At 33.0% G+C, this 14,183-nt stretch overlaps 1 pseudogene; it reads left to right on the top strand.

The window, feature by feature from the left end:
* The first annotated feature begins 12,523 nt into the window (after nt 1-12,523).
* On the top strand, nt 12,524-12,623 carry LOC112205268 (U6 spliceosomal RNA; annotated as a pseudogene).
* The last annotated feature ends 1,560 nt before the right edge of the window (nt 12,624-14,183 follow it).

Below are 14,183 nucleotides of genomic sequence, written 5' to 3'. Positions count from 1 at the left end.
CTTTAAACACGTGCATTATACTTTTACCACATATTCTTCAGTTATAGGATATTGGAAAATAATGGGCTGATTTCAACACATCTCATGTCCTTGGAGGAATTCAGACAAGTTAGGAGCCCTGAAACTAAGCTTCAACAGCATCATGAAAACCCTGTCTGGCCAGGCATGGTGGCTCATGCCTGTAATCTCAGCACTTTGGGAGGCTGATGCGGGTGGATCATTTGAGGTCAGGAGTTCAAGATCAGCCTGGCCAATGTGGTGAAACCCCATTTCTACTAAAAATACAAAAATTAGCCAGGTGTGGTGGCTTGTGCTTGTAACTCCAGCTACTAGGGAGGCTGAGGCAGGAGAATCGCTTGAGCCTGGGAGGCGGAGGTTGCAGTGAGCTGAGATCGCGCCACTGCACTCCTGTAGGGGCTACAGAGTGAGACCCTGTCTCAAAACAAACAAAACAAAACAACAAAAAGAAACTCTGTCTTCGGAGTTGTTCTATTGTCTCTTCTGATTTCCCTACATTCAGGTCACTGCTGCGGGAATCTCAGATTTGTTCTGCCCCTCCCACACCTCTTATTTGTTCTGCCATTCCCACCTTTGCATCTCCCCACCTTAGAGGTACTGTGAAGTTTTGGCAGATCCTGTTCTCTCCCAGAGCTCGGAAACTTAGCAGAATTGTGGCATGTTACACCAGCTCTACATTCTCCTTTGGATCAGCAAAAATCATACTATTTTTTACTTGAAATGCTGGAGCAAATGGATGATGTCAACAAGTTAAATTGTGGCCATCTGCCTAGAAGTACCAAATTAACATTTTTTCTACTCCACTTGATAGCATGCTTAGGGAACTCTGGGCTCTTGCAATTTCTCCAGGGTCTAACCACATTACAAGTGCACAGGTTCACCACTGGATCTCCAAGTATGCTGAGTTTTTTCATCTTTAACCCTTAATTGGGTTCATTTAAAAGCCTTGATTATAGAGGAGAAGACTCCCTCTAGTCTCCAATGTCATTTGGTGTGAGGCTGGTTAGAAAGGTTTGAAACCTTACTCTATTTCTTAATATCCAAGTGACCTGAGAGAGATACGGATTTCAGGTCTTTGTAAGATTTTTATAAAATGTCACAGGGAAGTTATCTATAGAATATGTGTAATTACAGCATATAGCTCCCAGTGTTTTTCAGAGGATTAAATAAAATAATGTAGGATATTTGTAAAACTTTCTTATGTTGTAAGAGTTCAACATAATATTTAGTACAGTTTATAGTTAGACTACAGTTTGAGAAACAAATGGAAATTTTTTTTATCAGAAATTACAAAATTATGTGGTATCTTAAATCCCTGAGGCATTGGGCATAAAATATACTAACTGTGGATGAATAGGGGAAAAGTTACTGAGCAACAAGAAATATATGAGGGGAAACACACCACTTTAATATATAAAAATAGTACCCTGAGATTCACTCCTCCAAGCCACAGTTTCCTATGTATAAAATAGAGAAAAAAATTAGAATTATTACATTACATAGAAAAATTATTTATTCTTTTTTTTTAGTGAAATGCCTGACATACAGTAAGCAGTCAACAATGTTAAGTGAATTGACTTGTACAATCAATCATTTCCTATGAACTCAGAGGAGAGGAACACATACAGGAATATATTTATCAAAAATAAAATGTAATAATAGGCAATTTCAAGTTATCTCCAAAGTATTACCTAAGCAAATAAGCCATCCACTATGAATATTGAGCCATAACTTTTCTAACTTAATGACAACTTACACTAATGTACTACATCCTATTTCAAAAAATCCTATTATGCTAATCGTCTGAGGGAATCCTGAAAACTTGTGAGTCTGATATCTCTATTAAGGAGAGGTTACAAGTCATGCCAGAGATGACACACCTCTCAGTGTCAGCACTGGAATAAAACCCTGTGTATTCTGATTCAAAGTCCCTAGGCTCTTCCTAATCCAGAACTTTTTCATACATAAAAACAGAGCAAGCTATTTCTTACCCATCCCAACTTTCCTAATTAGGACCCCCTGAGACTGCTCTCTTATCCAAGTTCTTTCTGGCTTATTCTTCAATGAAAGTTTTTGAGTCTCATCTTTTCTAATTAATTTTGAAACAGAACAATCTCGTGCATTCTTTATACTGGGTCTGAGCTACTGCACAGACTGAAAGAAAGATGGCAATATGTTGTGGGCATGGTAGGTCTGAGAACTTACATAAGATAAGTAAATGGAATTTAGATGTGTATGTCTGTTTAGAAATGGGCAGGAAAGAAAAAAGAACATAGTTTTCATTTATCTTCCTTTTAATCAGAGCGTGAATTTGAGGAGATGAGGTCCATCCCTCAAGGCAGAAGGCTAAGGGCTCTGTAATCATCAGATATTAATCTATGCTAGGACAGACTCTACTGTCTACCTCTTTCCTGAAATGGGGCAAATTCATCATTTCAAGGCATATCTTTGGTTTACCTTATGAATAGATGAAAACTTACATCTAGTAACCCTAATGATAATTAGTGGTATCAAATTTTATATTTTGCCAGTGTTTGTTTCTTTATATATAAATATTATCAAATAATGAAGACATTAACAGGTACAAAGATTTTTATAAAAATAGCCTGTGCACCATGATGATAAGTATAGTACTTACTAGCATAAGAAATACTCTCTAAAGTAGTGTTGGCATATCAGAAGTTAAAATGGACTTTTCATTATTATTCCTTTATGAAATTTTAACATTTTGGTCAATTTATTATGATACTGCAATTTTGGGCGAACTTGAATGAGTTCATGTGTTTTTAGGATACAATATACTTATGTGGAAGCATATGTTTTGCTTGAGTAATATAATTGTGAAATCAAATGCAGATTTGAACATTATTATCTAACAGCAATATACACATTCATGATTGAAGAATCTTGTAGCATCATACACTAAAATCCTGGTATTTAAATTCCAAATTAAGTATTACTAACATCTTTGTTGGAGAGGACAGTGTAAAGTGTCTGAATCATGTCTTGCTGTTACAGGAAAAAAATGCATCCAAAGTAAGTATTCAAGTATCTCATACTTGAATGTTAACAATGACATAAAATAAAGTGCATGGTGAGGTTGCCTGCATTTTACTGTGAAACAAAATATTGGTTGGTACAGCTTACAAAAGGAAAAAAAGGTAAAAAGGAAACCTGCACAATATTGCCTTAAATAAAACGATAATTCTCTAGATGAAGATCTAATCCCTAAAAGGTCTAAGTACAATCAAGAATTATCCCCAAATCAATAATAGGAGTGGCCTAAAATAATGATAGAAAATATTGTTGATTGTGGTATCACTCCCTGGAAACAAATATAAATGTTACGGATGAGTGTCAATTTCAAGGCCTTCCAATGGCCTAAGAATTCGTAATCAGGGCTTACTGTTTTTCACTGAATTGGGAAATAATTCTTCGAATCTGCATGGTATCTTTTGGGTCCCTCCTAGTTTCTTTAGTGAAATAACAGAATTGGTCTAGGATGTGATTCTTGATTACTAAAGAATGACAGGGTCTCTTGGCAGTTTGGGGTAAATCTCTGGTACATGTCGTTGGAAACCACATACCAGACATTTGTGTCTTCTTCCTCCTTCTAGACTTCAGTTACTGGTAATTCTGTGTGACCTCACAGGGCACAGGGGAGATTCTGGGTTTCTCAAGGTCTGTATGGGGCCACAAGGTGTGACCAGCATCACTTCTGGACCTTGTCATTTGTCTCCTGTTGCCTCATGGCTAAGTCATGGGCAGAAGAGAGTTCTTCTCTGGTCTATAGCAAAATGTCCCTTTGTTCCCATGAGGCTTGACTTTTGATATGTCCTAAGGAATTTAGAAAACTATATTTTCCTTCACAAAGCCTGGCATGCAAAGATTTCTCTGCTGCACCTTCAAAAATTCTGTTTTGGATACCAGACGTTAAATAATAAACTCTGCTCTAACAATCCTTATGCCCTGTCCTTCAAAGCCTCCTCCCCTGTACCCTCCTCAACCCTACAGATAAATGCCTCAGGAAAACATGGAGAAGATTAGTATATGAAACTGTACAGGAAAAGAGTATACTAATTTTAAAAATAATATTACCTGTGTTATATATGTGTAAATGATTATTAATGTCTTGGCTTGAATATATTGGTTTGAATTTCTGACTACTTTTACTTGGTCATTAGAAAAATTATTTTCTTATAGTGAACATTTTAATATATTTTTAAAATTATAAAATTGCATTCTGGAAAGCTTGTGTGAGGGAACCAGCACAGCCTTGTCAACCTTATCTTGACCAATGAGAGAAAAAGAAGGCAAGAAAAAGACAGAGAGAGAAAGAAGATGAGAAAGACACACACAGAGAGACATTTGTGCTTCATTGTAGTCGCATAAAATAAATTTAAATATTGGCATCTTTTTTCACATTCATTACTTACATTTTTGTCTATTCCTGAATCTGGCCATTCTTAAGACTGAAATTTCTGTGATTTTGTTATCAATGTTTATGAACTCTTTATACATGGAGAGTATTAAATATCTGTCATATTTATTATAGCTCATTATTTTCCTTTAGTTTTAGATTTTATCTTTCTGATTGTATTGTTTGTTGCAATTGTAATTTCCATAATCCTTTTAGGCTTTAAATTCTGCAAGTAAATGAACCACAATTATTGCATTCTTGAATTAACCCCAAATACTCCATAGCTTCAGATACTTGTTTCTCAATAAATATTCTTCAACAAATAAATATTTGAATATTTTCTAGTCTTAGCTTGGATTGTGTTAGTATAAGTCCTTACAACTATCTAAAGAAAGATAAAATAATCAAAATGGGGAAAAGAAAGATTCAGCTTTTGCCGTGTAGAGTGCTTTGGCTTACTTAAAATTTTTGTTTTTAGTTATAACAGCAAAATTTTTTTAATATAAATCATTGGAAACTTTAAAAGAAAACTGAAAAAGAACACAATTTACCATCCAAAACATTATTGATATTGATATTTTAAATATTTTTAAATATTTTCCCATTTGTGTATAGATGTATTTATGTTTAGTTTACATTTTTATGTATCTGTGAACATAGTGAATATGTCAATGATTATTCCTTTTAAAATTAAATATATAAAATTTGGAGACTGAAGGGAATAATCTTCCAAATGTGTTTCAAGAATGATAATTTCATGTTTGTTTACAAATTGATATTGACAACTCCTTTCTCAAGTATTGTATCCTCTCAGTTGTTAAGATCAGCATTAGTTTTTGACAGTCATTAAACTTAAAAAAAAGCAGGCCTTCAGCTGCTGTTAGTGATTTTAGTAGCCACAGATTAAGAAAACTGATAATGACAAATGCCAAATGAATTTATATTTCATATGTATTTTATAGAATACAAATTCATGTATATTTAAAGTGACATATATACATACATATCAGCACAAACTTGAAAAATGAACTCTTCAGTATATAGTCATGCATATGGCTTTTCAGACCGTTTCTGATACCTGCCTTCATCGCAATATCTAACTCCCACTTGAACTCCTCTATGGCTCACACCGTAGGAACCACTGTGTGAGGATGATAAATACATCTGTCAGTCACCCTCAAAATTTATAATCTCATTAAAGTAAATTAACTCCACTTTAAAAAGGTTGATTCATCTGTATTTTTAAATATAAATTTAAATTTAAATATAAATTAAAGCAGCTTAATTTCCTCATTCTCAAAGCAGACCATTTTGAAAATTACTTCCTACTTGTCTATCTCTCAAGATAAATAATGGCTTGAGGTCACAGCAAAATCCAATGACAATCTGCAGAATTATGGGCTACTTTACCCCAATCTGTGTAGGATATGTTGACATATGTCTCTATGGAGAGGAATGTGGGCATTTTCAAAAGACAAAAGAAGAACATTTTGTTTTTTATCAAGGAGACATTTCAATATTTTAAGTGCTCCTCTGAAATCCCATAAAATGTTTTCTTTCTCTTTAAATGTCAAGGTAATGTTCTTATGATTAATGTAAAATCAAACTCACAGCTCATTCTTTGCACCTTAAATGACATTAGCAGGTCGAGACAAACAATTATAAATAGATTTTCCTGAGGTTAAAGTTAAAACATTACCTTCAGAACTTAAATTCTTAAATAATGAATAATAATTTTTAAAATAGTTTCTGCTGTAAATATTTTTAAGATATGAAATAAATTTCAAAGTACCAAAAGGACAAAAACACTCTCAGATGCTCACAACAAATTTAATTGCATATCCAGCAGAGAGGCAGCTATATTTAAGTTTGTCTATTATTATTCAAATAATCAAATTTATTTAACTATTAAAATTATGCCAGCAATAATGTATGTTACATTTTATCATTTGCCACATTTCCAAATTACACTACCAGGGTTATTTTGTTCACAACACTCCTAGGAAGCATATAGATTAAGTATCATTATCCCCATGAAAAACCCAAGGCAGAGATCACAGAGCCCAACTGAAGATCACATAGGTAATTAATGCTAAGGATAGGACTGAAAAGAAGATGGTTTCATTGTGCCAAATTTTTGTTCAACTAGATTGCCTGTCTCTACTGATAATAATATAAAGTGCTTTATAATAGTTAATATTTATAAGGTGAGCCTTAATTATTCTGTAGTCAATGGTTGGTATGGTTTGGCTGTGTCCCCACCCAAATCTCACCTTGAATTGTAATAATCCCCACATGTCAAGGGTGAGGTCAGGTGGAGATAATTGAATCATGGGGGCAGTTTCCCCCATACTGGTCTGGTGGTAATGTATAAGTCTCATGAGATGTGATGGTTTTAAAAATGGGAGTTCCCTGCACAAGCTCTCTTGTATGCTGCCATGTAAGATGTGCCTTTGCTTCTCCTTTGCCTTCCACCATGACTGTGAGGCCTCCCCAGCCATGTGGAACTGTGCATCTGTTAAACCTCTTTTCTTCATAAATTACCCTGTGCTGAATATGTCTTTATTAGCAGTGTGAGAACAGACTAATATAATGGTCTATATAAAAATGTGAAGAAAACAGATTGTGAGCACTGTAGCCAGGAAAATATAATATTGGTATAGAATACCAATATTAATATAAATAATAATTATGTGCCAGGCAGGAGACATACACAGTCAACTCCACATGGCTCCATTTCCATGGTTCTGATTGGAGGCTGTCCAGCACATTGCAACTGAGATGGTGGCCTTGATAATTCATGAATCATCATGAGAGCCATTCTTCCCTTTTCTTGAAGAATATCACAAGTTTACAGATAAATGGCTTTATAGCCTTGTCCTGTAGGATCTAAGTAGTTTGACAGCCTTCCTTTATTTATAATAAAAATTGCCTTTTCTCTATTGTCTAATAAAATGTTTCCCATTTCTACATGAGGCTTCATCAGAATACCCTTTAGTGCCTACATTTCTTCCAACAGACTATACATAACTATTTATGTATTATTTAAGAAGATGGAATCATTCTCTATAGCCCTGCTTTTTTCCTTTGTGAGTCCTGAACAGAATCACCTTTAAAGCTGCTTCCACATTTTTTAGTATCGGTTATAGCAGCAACCTATTTGTCAGTATCAAAAACTTTCTTCATCAATTGTGGCTGCCATAACAAAATTCTGTAGATTGGATGGCTTAAATAACAAATATTTCTCATATAAATATCAATATAAATAATTATCATGTCAATATTTATATAAATGATAGTATTATTGTCTATGAAACCATATATATACTATCCCATTATAAAATTATCTAATGAAGAGATGTAATAAATGAACAACAAGACTCAGCTATATGCTGCCTACAAGAAACTCATCTCACTTTTAAGGACACACAGAGACTGAAAGTGAAGGGATGGAAAAGATGCTCCATGCAAATGTAAACCAAAAGAGGGCAGAAGTAGCTATACTTACATCAGACAAAATAGTCATTAAGTCAAAAATTGTAAAAAGAGACAAGAACACTATAGGCTGGGTGCGGTGGCTCATACCTGTAATCCCAGCACTTTGGGAGGCTGAGGCAAGGGGGATCATGAGGTCAGGAGATCGAGACCATCATGGCTAACACGGTGAAACCCCATCTCTACTAAAAATACAAAAAGTTAGCTGGGTGTGGTGGCAGGTGCCTCTAGTCCCAGCTACTCAGGAGGCTGAGACAGGAGAACGGCATGAACCCAGGAGGCAGAGTTTGCAGAGAGATGAGATCATGCCCCTGCACTCCAGTGCTTGGACAACAGAGTGAGACTCGGTCTCAAAAAAAAAAAAAAAAAAAGAGAGACAAGAACACTATATAATGATAAAGCAGTAAATATATGTGCACTCAACATTGGGGGCAGCTAAATATATGAAATAAATATTAAAGGATCTGAAGGAGAAATAGATTGCAATATAATCGTAGTAGGGAACTTCAGTACTCCACTTTTAATAATGGATAGATCATCAAGACAGAAAACTAATAAGAAAACACTGGACTTGAACACTTTTCATCAAGTGATAATGGACATATACAGAACATTTTATTCAACAGCAACAGAATACACAGTCTTCTCCAACATACATGAAACATTCTCCAGGACAGATTATATGTTAGAGCACAAAACAACTATTAACAAATTTTAAAAGGCTGAAATTGTGTAAAGTATTTTTTCTGACCACAATGGTAGAAAACTGGAAATCAATAACAGAAGGAATTTTGGAAAATTCACAAATACATGGAAATTAGACAATATACTCTTGAACAACAAATGGGTCAGTGAAGAAGTCAAAAGGGAAATTTACATATATTTTAAGACAAATGAAAATAAAAACACATTATACCCAAACTTATGGGACACAGCAAAAGTGGGTCTGAGAGGGAAGTTTTTAGCAGTTAATACCTACATCAAAAGGGAATAAAAATCTCAAGCAACTTACAGTTACTCCTTGAGGAACTAGAAAAAGAACAAACTAAGCCCAAAGTTAGCAGAAGGAAGTTACAAAGATCAGATCATAAATAAGTAAAATAGAGACCAAAAAAAAGTGAAAAGATCAATGAAACTGAATTGAATTTTTCAAAAGATAAAGTTGACAAACCATTGGCTAGATTAGGGAAAAAAGGGAGAAGAAAAGAAAATTAAAAATGAAAGAGTAGACCTTACAATTGATAATATAGAAATACAAAGGGTAATAAAATATTACTGTGAATAATTACATGTCAGTAAATTAGATAACCTAGAAGAAATTGATGAATTCCTAAACAGGGACAACCTACCAAGACTGAAGCATGAAGAAAGAGAACATTTGAACGGACCAATAATGAATGGGGAAATTCAATCAGTAATAAATAGTTTCCAATTAAAGAAAAGCCCAGGACCATATGGTTTCACTGCTGAATTCTACCAAACATTTAAGGAAGCACTAATACCAATTCTCCTCAAACTATTCCAAAAAATAGAAGAGGAGGGAATAATTCTACACAATTTTTTAGGAAGCCAACATTACTTGGATATCAAAGCCAGACAAGGACACCACAAGAATAGAAAATTACAGGCCAATAGCCTTGATGATCCTCAACAAAGTACTAACAAAGCAAATCCAACAACATTTTAAAAGGATTTATGCACCATAATCAAGTTTGATTTATCCCTGGGATGCAAAAATCATTCAACATACAAAAATCAATAAATATGATACTTCATATTAACAGAATGAAGAACAAAAGCCATATGATAATTTCATTAGATACAGAAAAAGCATTTGACAAAATTCAACATCCTTTTATAATAAAAACTCTCATCAAATTAGCTAGAAAAGGAATATGCTTCAACACAATAAATACCATATATGAAAAGCCCACAGCTAATATTATACTGAATGGTGAAAAATTAAAAGCCTTTTCTCTAAGTTCTGAATTAAGAAACAGGTACTTATTTTCCTTTTCTTAATTCAAAAAGGATACCTATTGCTTCTCTTCAATGTAGTAGTGAAAGTTCTTGCCAGAGTAATTAGCAAGAGAAATAAATAAAAAGCATTCAACTAGGAAAAAAAAAGAAGTGAAAGTGTTACTGTTTGCTGTCAACATCGTCATATATATAGAAAATCCTAGACTTTACCAAAAAACCCTGTTAGAACTAATAAATGAATGCAATGAAGTTACAAGACACAAATTGACACTCCAAAATCAGTCGTGTTTCTATACTCTAATAATGAACAATTCAAAAAAATTCCACATGCAATAATTTCAAAAAATTAAATATTTAGGAATAGATTTAACCAAGGAGGTAAAAAACAAGTAAACTTAAACCTATAAAAATTAATAGAATAAATTGAAAAGAGCATAAATAAAAGAAAAAATGACCTGTGTTCATGTACCGGGAGAAGTAATATTGTGAAAATGTCCATACTACTCAAAGCAGTCCATAGAGCATAGTGTCAATGCAATCCCTAAATTTCATTTTTCTTCATAGAAATAGAAAAAGGAATCCTAAAATATGTATAGAACCACAAAATCCATGAATAGCCAAGGTAGTCGTGAACAAAAAGAACAAAGCTAAAGATGTCACACTATCTGATTTCGAGCTACAGACATAACTTGTTTGTTTGTTTTTTATACTTCACTTTATTGCACTTTGCGGATATTGCATTTTTTACAAATTGAAGGTTTGTGGCAACATTGCATTGATCAAGTCTATCAACATCATTTTTCCAACAACATGTGCTCATTTCAAGTCTCTGTGTCTGCATTTTTTAGCAATAAAGTATTTTTTGTATTGTACTTTTTAAAAGACATAATGCTGTTGCATGCTTAAGAGATTATAGTTTAAATATAACTTTTATAGGCACTCAGAAACCAAGAAATTCATTTGCCTTTCCTACTGTGATATTTGCTTTGATGCTGTGATCTGGATCCAAACCTGCAATATATCCAAGGTATGTCTGTGTACTACAAAACTAATATATTAAAACTGCATGGTACTGTAATAAAAATGACACATAAACCAACAGAATAGAGAGCCCAGAAATGATTTTTGACAAAGGAGCCAACAACATACAATAAGAACAGGACAGTCTCTTCAAAAAGTGTTGCTGGGATAATTGGATATCTACATTTAGAAGAATGAAATTGGACCCTTATCTCATACTATGCACAAAAATCTGCTCAAAATTTAATAAGGACTTACATGTAAGAGCAGAAACTGTAAAACTACTAGAAGAAAGCACACATGACATTTTAGCAAAACTATATGACATTGGCCTGAGCAATGATTTTTTTGGATTTGACCCCAAAAGCACAGGCAACAAAACAAAAATAGACAAATAGGATTACATCAAACTAAAAACTTCTGCACAGCAAAGGAATGAATTAACAGTGTGCAGAGACAACCTGTGGATTGAGAGAAAATATTTATAAGCCCCACATCTGATAAAGGGTTTATATCAAAAATATATAAGGAACTCAAGCAACTCAATAGCAAGAAAACAAATAACTTGATTTAAAAAATGGGCAAGGGACCTGAATAGACTTTTTTTTTAAAAGACTTACAAATGGCCAACAGAGGTATGAAAAATGCTCAACATTACTAATCATTACAGATAATCATTAGGAAAATCCAAGTTAAAACCATAATATCACCTCACACCTGTCAAAATGGTTCTTATCAAAAAGAGGAACTTAACTAGTGTTGGAGGATGTAGAGATCAAGGTACACTTGTATATTGTTGATGAGAATATTAATTAGTACAGCCATATGGAAAACTATACAGAGGCTCCTCAAAAAACTTAAATTGAACTACCATGTGACTTAGCAATCCCACTTCTGGATATTTACATAAGAGATTTGAAATTAGTTTGTTGAAGAGATGTCTGCGCTCCCGTGTTCTTTGCAGCAATATTCACAATAGCCAACCTCAGCGTCCATTAACAGATAAGTAGGTAAAGAAAACCTGGTATATACACATAATAGAATACTCTTCAGCCTTAAAAAAAGAAGGAAATGTTATCATTTGCAACATGGATGGAATTGGAGAACATTATGCTAAGCGAAATAATCCAGGTACAGAAAAATAAATAACACAATGTGGAATCTAAAACAATTGAACTCATAATAGCTGAGAGTAAAGTATAAATTACAGAAGCTAGAGGTGGAGAAATAAGGAGATGATGGTCAAAGGGTACAAAAGCTTAGAAGGGAAGAATGAGGGTTTTTTTCTTCAGATCAATTTCATAGCATGGTGAATGTAGTTAATTACAGTGTATTGTCCATTTAAAAAGAGCTAAAATAATAAATTTCAAATGTTCTCAACACAAAAATAGTAAGCATTTGACATGGGTATGCTAATTAGTTTAATTTATTATTTCACATATTTATAAATCATAGCATCACATTATACCCCATAAATATATATACTTATACATTTTCAATTTATAAGAAAAATTTTGAATATTTAAAAATTTGTCTAATGATCATTGAGACTAATATGACCAAAAAAAAAAAAAGATCTTAAAATCATGCTTGCTTTGGTGGCACATACACTAAAATTGGAATGACTCAGAAGATTATCAGTGTCCTTGCAAAGGATGACATACAACTTCAGGAAGCACTCTATGCATTTTGTGAAACATGCTCTTGGAAATAATTGCTGAATTATAAATTTGAAAGGGATTCTGCAAGACTTTCAATGGTGGGTAACTACCTTTACTGGAAGTAGGTTAGCAATTTTTAAAGTCAGAATTTTCATATATTAAAGTAATTTTTAAATTTCAAATTACAGATCTTATTTGTGAAAGTAGTCTATTTTACTTCCTTAACGTTACCCTCCCCAATATTCTACTTTATTCTCATCCAGTGAATTTGGGAATGAATAATAATTATATTTTAAAATGATATCATTAAATGAAATATTGAGATATTATTTATAATCCACCAATTTATTGGTACTTTACTTGAAATATCCAGAGATAATTAAAAAATAACTTAGAGGCAAGAAAAGGCATACTAATATTGCAGAAGTACCATACATTTTTAAATTAAATTGTAATAAACTACAGTGTAAAATAATTTAAAAGATGTTTTGATAAGAACAATTTACTCTCTTCTTAACTTTTTTTAGCTGCTAAATTCATTTTTTCTCTCTATATATGTTCACATTTAGAGATGCAAACTTTTAAGTACCACTTTATGATTAATTAAAAACATCTTTCCTACCTTTATAGTTATTTGAGCTTGAAAGTTCCTTTTTGAGAAAACATTACTGAAAAGTGTTAAGGTGAAAGGAAAGAGTGAGAAGGAAAACGGTAATTTTAGGAATATCAGTTTTTTAAAAAGTAAAGCATATTGAAATGCCAGTTTGGAAAAATATGTGCAGCATGGTAATAGAAGACAGTATCTGAAACGATATGTCTAAATTCAGACCTGACAAATTGAATGCATATGCAACTTGATTTAGGAAAAAGCAATTGTTATTTGTTCTCATCAAATGGAGAACTATCACATAAAATTAAAATAGAACAAACAAATGAAGGGTAGAAATGCATCAGTTTAACAGGTGTACATCTTATTTCAAAATTGAGCATCCTAGCAAGAAATAAAGGAGTAACTTTATGAGAACAAAATGCAAATTGAAATTCATATTGGAGTGATCTGCAATTAAAAGATACGTTGAAAGAAAGGCATTCTAGAATTAGTATAGTTTTCCTTGACAATATGCTCTGTTATAGAAAAGTCACAAGTACATATGGATTATAGACGTGCATAGCATAATGACTTTTCAATCAATGACAGAGCATATATATATATATAGGTGGTCCCATAAGATTATACTTTTTCTATGTTTAGAAAAAGCCCATATATAGGTTTGGTATAGCCTATATATACAGGTTTGTGTCCTAGGAACAATAGACTATACCACACAGCCTAGGTGTGTAGTAGGCTATCCCATCAAGGTTTGTGTAAGTAAACTCTATGATGTTCACACAAAAATGAAATATCTAAGAACACATTTCTTGGACTTCATTCCTATTGTTAAGCACTGCATGATTGTATATTTCTTAAGTATCATGTGAGAAATTTAAAAAGAAATTTAAATGCTTGTGCCTAATTTGATCTGCATCCAAAATAATCTTAGCATCCACGATTATAAAGTATTGAAAACACGTTAGTAAAATTAACGTTA

The sequence above is a fragment of the Pan troglodytes genome, chromosome 14 (assembly GCF_028858775.2).
Source record: "Pan troglodytes isolate AG18354 chromosome 14, NHGRI_mPanTro3-v2.0_pri, whole genome shotgun sequence".
Classification (NCBI taxonomy): domain Eukaryota; kingdom Metazoa; phylum Chordata; class Mammalia; order Primates; family Hominidae; genus Pan; species Pan troglodytes.
The sequence above is the reverse complement of the archived record's forward strand: the minus strand, read 5'-3'. Positions and strand labels throughout refer to the sequence as shown.